Consider the following 8,833-nt stretch of genomic DNA (forward strand, 5'->3'; position numbering starts at 1 on the left):
AAACAGTGGGTTTTCCTCCACCGCCGTGGTGGTTCTCATTGTGTGTCTATTGTTATAATTATCGTTCATCTTGTAGGGCCACAGAGTAGTATATTCATGTAAAAAATCAGTTTAATCGGACGTCAATAAATGTATCATCAAAAGTTGAATTTTAGTTTATAAAATAGACGGTCTAATTTTGTCAATAATTTTAAAGCTAAACAGTTCATGACCATTGATTTTATAAATCAAAATTCAAATTTCGATACACCTATCAATATCTGACCAAGCTAAATTTTTAATTGAACGTACCACTCTGCAGGCCCTATAAGATGAACAGTTTAGAACACCCATCAACGCATGGTGGGGCACGTAATGATGATGGTGGAAAACCCATGGTCTCCACCGCTGACAAAAGGAATTTAACACGAAATAACTTTAAATGAAAAGGGTTGTTTGGGATGCTCTTTTTTGGCTTTTCATTTTCAATTTTTTGACTTTCGGATTATATGGATTATGGTCAGAATGTATTATTGAATCTATATATTTTTTGGGAGATATCTACAAAATACATTTTGCAACAAGAGTAGTATTTGAAAGATAAATGGTCGAAATGAACTATGGATTGATTTTTTATCATGTTACCTTGCTTCTAATTATGGTATTACTACTATAATATGTATGAATAAAGGTTGGGTCTTGTTAATATGTGCTCCAAGGGCATATGATAGAATTGCATTAAATGTTCTATTACACTCTACTTTTTACAGGGAATGTAAAAGTTATGATAGAGTAATAAATTGTTTCCTTTAGAAAATATTTTTGTTCATATGAGTCTTGTGATGGAAGTACCGTTAGAATGGCAAACAACATGGTGAACAAGGTTGTTGGAATATAAATGGTACGATTTCTAGTGGCCAATGGAAGGTCTGTATGCTTAACCGGAGTTCGACATGTGTTGTGATTGAGGAAAAATCTAATTTCTTTGGAAATGTTAGATTCAAATGGTTGTAGCTTTGCATCAAGGGATGGAGTTCTTGAAGTTTTCAAGACTGATAGAAGTAGCATTGCAAGAAAAAATGGTGGAAATTTTGTACAAGCTTCAAGGGCGTGTTGAGATAGGCATGCAAGTGTTGGACACCAAGCAAGCAAAAAAGATAGGCGTCAGATTACACAATTGTGGCGTGTAAAAGGCGCAAGCAAATGAATCTCTATGCGTGGAGAGCAATATTGAAAGTGGTTCAAGTGATGAATTTTGAAAAGGTTGACGAAGTGAAAATGTGTTCAAGAAAAAGAATTTTTTTTGCAACCAATTTGGTTGCCGATGTTTTCAGATAAGCATCCAAGTGAGGGGGTGCAAGGCATTCGGGTGTGGGAGTGCGAGGCACCTGAGTAAAGGAATGTGAGGCCAAAGAAGAGGGATGCATTTCTCATGAGCAATAGGGGTTGTTTGTTGGGTTTTTCCCCATGAAAATTTTGGCTTTAAAAGTAGAATAGTAACATTTTTTTTTGTCTTTATTAAAAAAAAATTGCATTTATTAGTTTGCGTCAAACTTTTGTGACTTATTGATTCGTATCGATGAGAAGAATCAGAAAAGTAAAAAACTTTGATCGCAACTCATAATTTTTTTCAAAAAGACAAAAATAAGTTTAAAAAACTGACTTATTGACTTATTTTTGTCTTTATTCAAAAAATTACTATTAGTTTCAATCAAAATTTTTTACTTTTTCGATTCTTCTTGTCGAGACGAATCAATAAGTCACAAAAATTTGACGCAAAACTAATAAATGCAACAAAAAAAAATTGAATAAGGATAAAAATAAGTCACTCAACTTTTTAATCCAAACCCACCCACTAGGCTCAAATGATTCTTTTTTGGGGGTCAGTTTATCAATTATTATACACACAAACACTATACACACATTCACATCTTTTAGTAGGTCCCACACACATTGAATGTGTAGTGCGTGTGAGCCCCAATGTGAATATGAGTGGGTTATTGTAAATATTTGTGTAAGTTTTTTTTTGTTTGTTTGTGTAAGTGTTTGTGTAGAACTTGGGGTGCATGTTGTCCAGAAAGGGATAACATGTGTGTTGTCCCTCCCAAAATGACGTAGTTTTGGAACAAGCCCACATGAAGAACAACACCCCATTTGGCACTCATTTTTTGCCTTCCACCCACCAAAACAACCACTGCATGAAATACAGATTTTGGTTTGAAGGATTTGGGTTTTGCAATCAACGGCATATCTGCTATGAAAGTGTTCAAAAATGGTAAAGAAAAAAGCGTTATTTGCTATGAAATACAGATTTGATTTTACCAAAATATCAACGGCATCTTCCATTTTGCAATCAAAGTGTTCAGATTTGTAACGATCCGGATTTTTGACCAAATTTTTTTTCTAAATATAATATTATTAGAATTATTTTTCTTAATGCAATTCTTTTTTTAATACAATTATGCATGCAATATATACATACATTCTTTTTAAAATTTTCCTACGCACACATGTTTACATGCACACTCCTTCTCCTCCCTCACCTCAAACTCCTTCCGTCTCTCCGTCTCCTACTCAGTCTCTACTTTCTCCCTAACCCTAAAATCAAGCCCAATTCGTCCATTCCAAATCCCATGAACCCAACCCCATTAAATTCACTATTATCCTCTTTTACCAAAATTCTCCTATAAATACCCTACCCCATTGACCCACGAAAATACCACGATATTTCCCACACTCCACCGACCAGAAAAGAAGAGAAAAACAGAAGAAACCCAAACTCCAATCAATGGAGTTTTAGAGAGAGAAAGAAAGAGAAACTCCAATCAATGAAGTTTTAGAGAGAGAAAGAAAGAGAGAGAAAAGTGGGTTTCATAACTACGCCCAACCGAAACTCAATTCAACCATCCCGGTCACCTCTTACAACCCAGAGCATCCCCAAACAAGCCTCAATCCGATCCCAAAGTCTCCCATCAAAGAACCCGAAGTCTTCTTTCGCAAAATTCAAGATTCGTTTTTAAACCAATTCGATCCGATTCAAGGTATTATAATCCTATCTAACCTATTCTCCAAGTATATTAAGTGTTTATATGCTTAACCCTATGTCCCAAACAAAAAAAATATAGTTCACTGCGCGTTTTCTGCCGTATTCACCAATTTGATATTATTTTTTATCCTGACACTTTATTTATAATTAATTAAGAAGAAGATAACCCTTATGATATTTATTTTACATTCTTTCTGATATTAACATTATGAAAAATTACTGAATTGATATTATTTTCTTACAATGTAATATCATATTAGTATAAAACGTATTAATTATATTAGTTTAATTTATCTGGTAGACTGGGTGGATTAATAAAAGTTTTTAAGTTAATAATACTCCTATTTAGTAATTTTTGATGTTTCGAAACAACTTTGCGACCTTCCAAACCTCATTTTTGACACCCGAACTATTTTTACTAGGCTTTTCACACCTCAAAGATCATAACTTGTTAAGATCATATTTTTTTTATTTAATTACCTATTTATTAAATTATTTATTAGTTACCTTTCAAAGTTTACAAACAAAAATCTTTGCAACATTCCAAACAACGTTTAAACACCCAAACTATTTTTTCTAGACCCCTTGCATATCAAAAATGATATCTTGATTAATTTAATATTTTTTTATTTAATTTATTATTTATTGTTATTTTTATAGTATTTTCAATCAAAATTACCTTATGACCTTATAAACCTTATTATTAATGCCCGAGTAATTTTATTTAGACTCATTACTTTCCGAATATGAAACTTTGTTAACCTCAACATATTTTAATAAGTAAATTATTTATTATCTATTTACTTCACTTTCGGCCACTTTATTTAACGTCTTCATTTAAAATAATCCCGCGACCCTCCGAACCCAACTTTTGATACTCAACTGGTTGCATAGGACCTCTCGGACTCTTAATCAGGTCACGTTAATTATTTTAATATTTTTACCTAATTAATGCATCAAATTAGTTTTTAATTAATCTAATTACTTAGAAATAATTAATGAGAGCCTAGAAAAATATTTTTTAAATTCTTTGAAAAAGCTCTTACTTATTATCATCTTGGCCATACGAGATTAAGGGCAACGGCCCATTCATAAAAGGTTGTGTGATTGTTTTGCTTGTAGTTTGTTTTAATTATTATTTGTTTTAATTGTATATTGCACTATTATTTGATTGGAATGCTAGATGAGACCCTAGAGACATGGGGTGGTATGCGAGTAGAATTCACCTAGACGATGCTAAATAATGGATGAATTGGAAAGTTTTATTTTTAGATTGCCTGCAGGCGTGATTTTGAGATGTGATGAGATTGTGATGAGATTGAAACTGGCAGGTGTCCAGTGATGAATTGATAGACTGGCGGGAGTCCAATGATGATTGTGAAGTGATTTGTGAAGTGGTATATAAGATAGGCAAACCCTAGTTGTGATTCAGGCATGATAAGCTTTCCCCTTGTTGTAGTTATTGGGGTGCACACTCGGTATATAACTTAGGTGTATCTGCGACAGCAAAGGGAAGTGACCTCATGGGACCGAGCATGGCTAGCGGTTGAGGGAGGAAAGATCTCGCGGAGAGATCTTAGATTTCACATTAGGTTATGGATAGTAATGAACTGGCTTATGTGGAGAATATTTGTTTGGCTTATTCGATTCAATATTATCTTGTTACCTGCTAATTGTAAAGTAAAAGGGGTGGTTGGGTTGGATTATTCTACTGGGTGATTTATCACTCACGGATACGTCTGTATCCTGTCAAATCATTTGCTTCGGCGATCAATTTGCCAGAGGGCGCAGGATTCAATGGAGAGGATTCAAAGATGGTGCAGTTCGACACAGAAAGAATATCAGGAACGAAGATCGAGTGTGCTTCGGATTTGTATCAAGCCTAGAGTCAGCTCTGAAGTTAATGTATTTTGAATCTGTAAATTTATCTTGTGACTGTAATAGCTAAACTTTATTTTGGAAAATTATATTTATTTAGCAAATTTTCTTAAGATTTTATTTTATATTGCTTCCGAAAAATCGGGGCGTTACAAGATTGAAAACTAATTTTAACGGGTAAAAAATATTTTTTACCAGTCAAAATTAAAAATACATCTCAATCATTGATAGCTGAAATGGACGGATGAGATTTTGCGGAGATGTGAATAGCTTATTCATGGCTCCTCTATGAATAAGTTTCCCTCTTGTTCAGATTTGGGGTTTTTTTTCTTTATCACCGAAACGTCGGTGGTAAAGAAAAAAAAAACAAGTGCCAAACGGGGTGTTGTTCTCCATGTAAGTTTGTTCCAAAACTAGGTCGTGTTTTGGGAGGGACAACACGCATGTTGTCCCTAACCAACACGCACCCTGGATTCGTGTAGAATGATTGCAATTTTATTTGGAAGATTGTACACAACCCTTGGCACATGATTTGCACATGGGAGCCTACTAGTATTTAGCTTCTCTTGGAAGTTTTGGGAAAAGAGAAAAACCGTGAGTTCAGTGTGTGTGTTTGTGTTGTGACAGTGCTAAGAAGAAGATTAAGGCAGAGCCACTTTCCACTCTCTCTTGAAACAATTTGCAGTAGCCTCTGAGTTCCTTTATGGGCTGATTTGTTCCGGTTGGTGGCCCTCTGTTTCAGCAGTGTTGGAGAGTTTTGGGTAAAATCTTTCCACTTTGATTGTAGTTTGTTAGATATGGCATTTGTGAGATCTTTTCTCTTGGTAAACCTTGGTGATAGTGAATATTTCTCTCTCCCGTGAAGTAGGCATTGGACCGAACCACTTATATTGTGTGTTGTTCTTTGTGCGTGCTTATTAAATTTATTCTCTTCCGTTGTGGGTGGGATTGGGTTTAATCCCAACAAAATTTGATGAAAGCTACGGTCAAGAGAAAAAAGGTGATGGAAAATGAGAAGAAAGATGAATATATTTTCTTTTTTATCAGTTTGATGCTATTGAAGCAAATTTTTTATTTTTTGGATAAGTTAATGCTATTGAAGCCTTAGAATCTAAATTTTTTATTTTTTGGATAAGTTAATGTGATCAGTTCCCCTCCTATTCCTTCTCGTCAAGGTTGACAATGTAAATTTTTCATGAGTTTCCCCGACGCAACTTTTGGAGAGGTCCATGTGTTTGTTCCTTCTCTCCCTAGATGGTGTTTCTGTACATTCAACTGTTTAGTTAGAAGAAGAAAAGCACCATTGCTTATGTTATATGGTTCTTCCCTTATGGTAATTCCTCTCGACTGATGGCTGGCCAGGACCTCCCATGATATTTCAAAATGCACTAACCTCTCTTACTAATAGTCTAATTACTATAGAAACTCTTTTCTAGATTCTGCTGCTGTACTATGCCACTAGTAGTCTTAAACAGTGTTGTTCATTGATGCTACCCTTTTTTTGAAGAGTACTCAAGATGCCAAAAATGCCTCTTAAATAACAGGTATCTGGAGCATAAAAAGTGATAGAAAGTTAGCCCATAGATCGCACCGCCACAGTAGTCCAAAGTTCATTAGGAAATTAATAAATACGTAGCTAATTTTTTTCCCATTGAAATTAGCAGGTAAATTATAAGTCGCAGAGGACTAGTTTTGGGGTTTCTATTTGAGCAAATCGCAACAAATGTTTTTTTTTTTTTTGGGTGTGTGATGGGGCACGGTGTTGAAGCTTTGTTTCCTAATAATAAGAACCACCACCTAGGTGAGAGATTCATAGAGATGGGTTTTATTGGTAGACTATTATTATACAGTTAGGAGGAAAATTGGGTGACAAGAAAAAGAGGTGAAGAGAGAAGGAAAAGAAGTGGAAGTCCATTGGGATTTCTTGCCCCAAATGATCCGAAGAGGCAGAAGAGATTTCCCCAAATTATCATTGATCGGAAGAGGAAGAAGGAGGACATGTGCCGGCCAAAGGGGGGTGGGACAGCAATTGGGGGCAGAAAAGTTTCCGAGTCCTCCTAAAATTATCATTGGGGACAGCAATCGGAAAACTTTTCTTCCGAGTCCTCCTAAAACCCTTCGGGGTAAGTGAATATAGAATGGAACAAGACTCGGAGGAAAAGTTTCCGAGTTTTGAGAGGATCGGAAAACTCACGTCAGCAATGGAGTGGGATTCAGTGATTTTTCTGCCGGCAATTAAGGGCTTGTTCTTCTAAAAAAAGTCATTGGCTTTCCCGCAAAAAATAAGCCAAATAAACCCACATAAAAATAAAAATAAGCCAATAAGTCACTTTTTTCGTCTTTATTCAAAAAATATTGGATTTCGATCAAAATTTTATACTTTTTAGATTCCTCTCGTCATGAAGATGCAATAATCCCCAAAAAAATGAGGATAAGCCAAGTGATACGAAAAAAATTTGAATAAGGGACAAAAAATAAGTCACTTTGGCTTATTTTTCCGAACACTCCCTAATTAAGGGGGATTTAAATGAGTAGTCAACCATGTTAAATTTGCAAATAATTCGAACCATTTAATGAAATCATTTAAACCATGAAATAATGACAGAACAGACATTGACTTTTTAGGGGCGTAAAGTGAAAAATTGGGCATCTTTTGATAGACTATTACAAAGGGGGAATTGGGGATACTGTAGTATGGGGATGCACTACAGGGTGTAGTGTGCCATCTCAGTCGCCTGTTTTGGCAATTATCGAGATGAGATCTAGAGCATTGATTGCCGAACAGATGGTTCGGATGTTGCAATACACCGATGCATTACAGGATTTAAGGGTATCAAAATTGGGAGGACCCCTAGAATCTGAAAATTTTGGGGGGCATTAAGCCGCATGCTCAGCGGAAGATGCCACAAGTGGTTTTGGTGTTTTAAAGTTGTTGCTGGTATAGATGCTGTTGGGGTGCATATCAAGTCTGTTTTGTTTCTGCTGACTGCTGTAGCTGCATGTCTGTCCTTTTTTTTTTTCCTTCTGATTTTCTGCGAATGTTTGATACCAATAGTTTGATTTTTTATTTTTTAGGCAATTATGCAATGGCGGCAGCTGCTCAATGTGTCAGTGCCATGTTGGCGATGAAGAATGGAGTGTGAAGTCATGCGAGATTGAGACCGAGTTTGCAAGAGATGTCGAACCAAATGTAGGATAAATTTTCCGGTACTGTCACGACGAGCCAGAAAAGAGTGAGGGTCCATTCTGCTCTTGCTACGTGAAGAACGTATTTATGTATATTCAATACTTTGGGGGGGGTGCTTGAAGCTTTCACCTGTACAAGGACTATTAAACAAACCAAACACCATAACTTCAGAACAAGTATATGTACTTTCTTTGATTATTAGTACTGTACTTTCTAAGAAACAGTCTTTCATATTAGAATTTTATGTTTGACTAGTTTTTTTTTTTCTTTTTTTTTTTTTCCCTCCAGACCCCAAGAATTTGGTTAGGCTCCTATACCTACATGGGGTTGAAGAAACCTCCTGGACGAGGTTTCGATTTCATAAAGTTGACGAATCCAAAGTTAACATTCTCGAAATTCTCGACAAGCATCCTGTTGTTGAATCCTTAAAAATATGTCCGTTCGTTACTAGTCAAAAGCAGATACCTATTCTTTTTAGCTTATTTTTTAGTACATGCTTGAGACTAGCAAAGAACAGACATATTTTTAAGGATCCAACAACGGGGTGCTTGTCAAGAATTTCGAGAATGAAGAACTTTGGATTCGTCAATTTTGTAAAGTCGAAATCTCATCCAGGGGGTTTCTTCAACCCCACATAGGTATAGGAGCCTAACCAAATCCTTGGGGCCTGGAGGGAAGAAAAAAGGAGGAGAAGAAAACTAGTAAAACATAAATAGACGTTTCTTAAAAAGTAATAATCAATG

This window comes from Rhododendron vialii, chromosome 10a (genome assembly GCF_030253575.1).
Source record: "Rhododendron vialii isolate Sample 1 chromosome 10a, ASM3025357v1".
In the NCBI taxonomy this organism is placed as follows: Eukaryota; Viridiplantae; Streptophyta; class Magnoliopsida; order Ericales; family Ericaceae; genus Rhododendron; species Rhododendron vialii.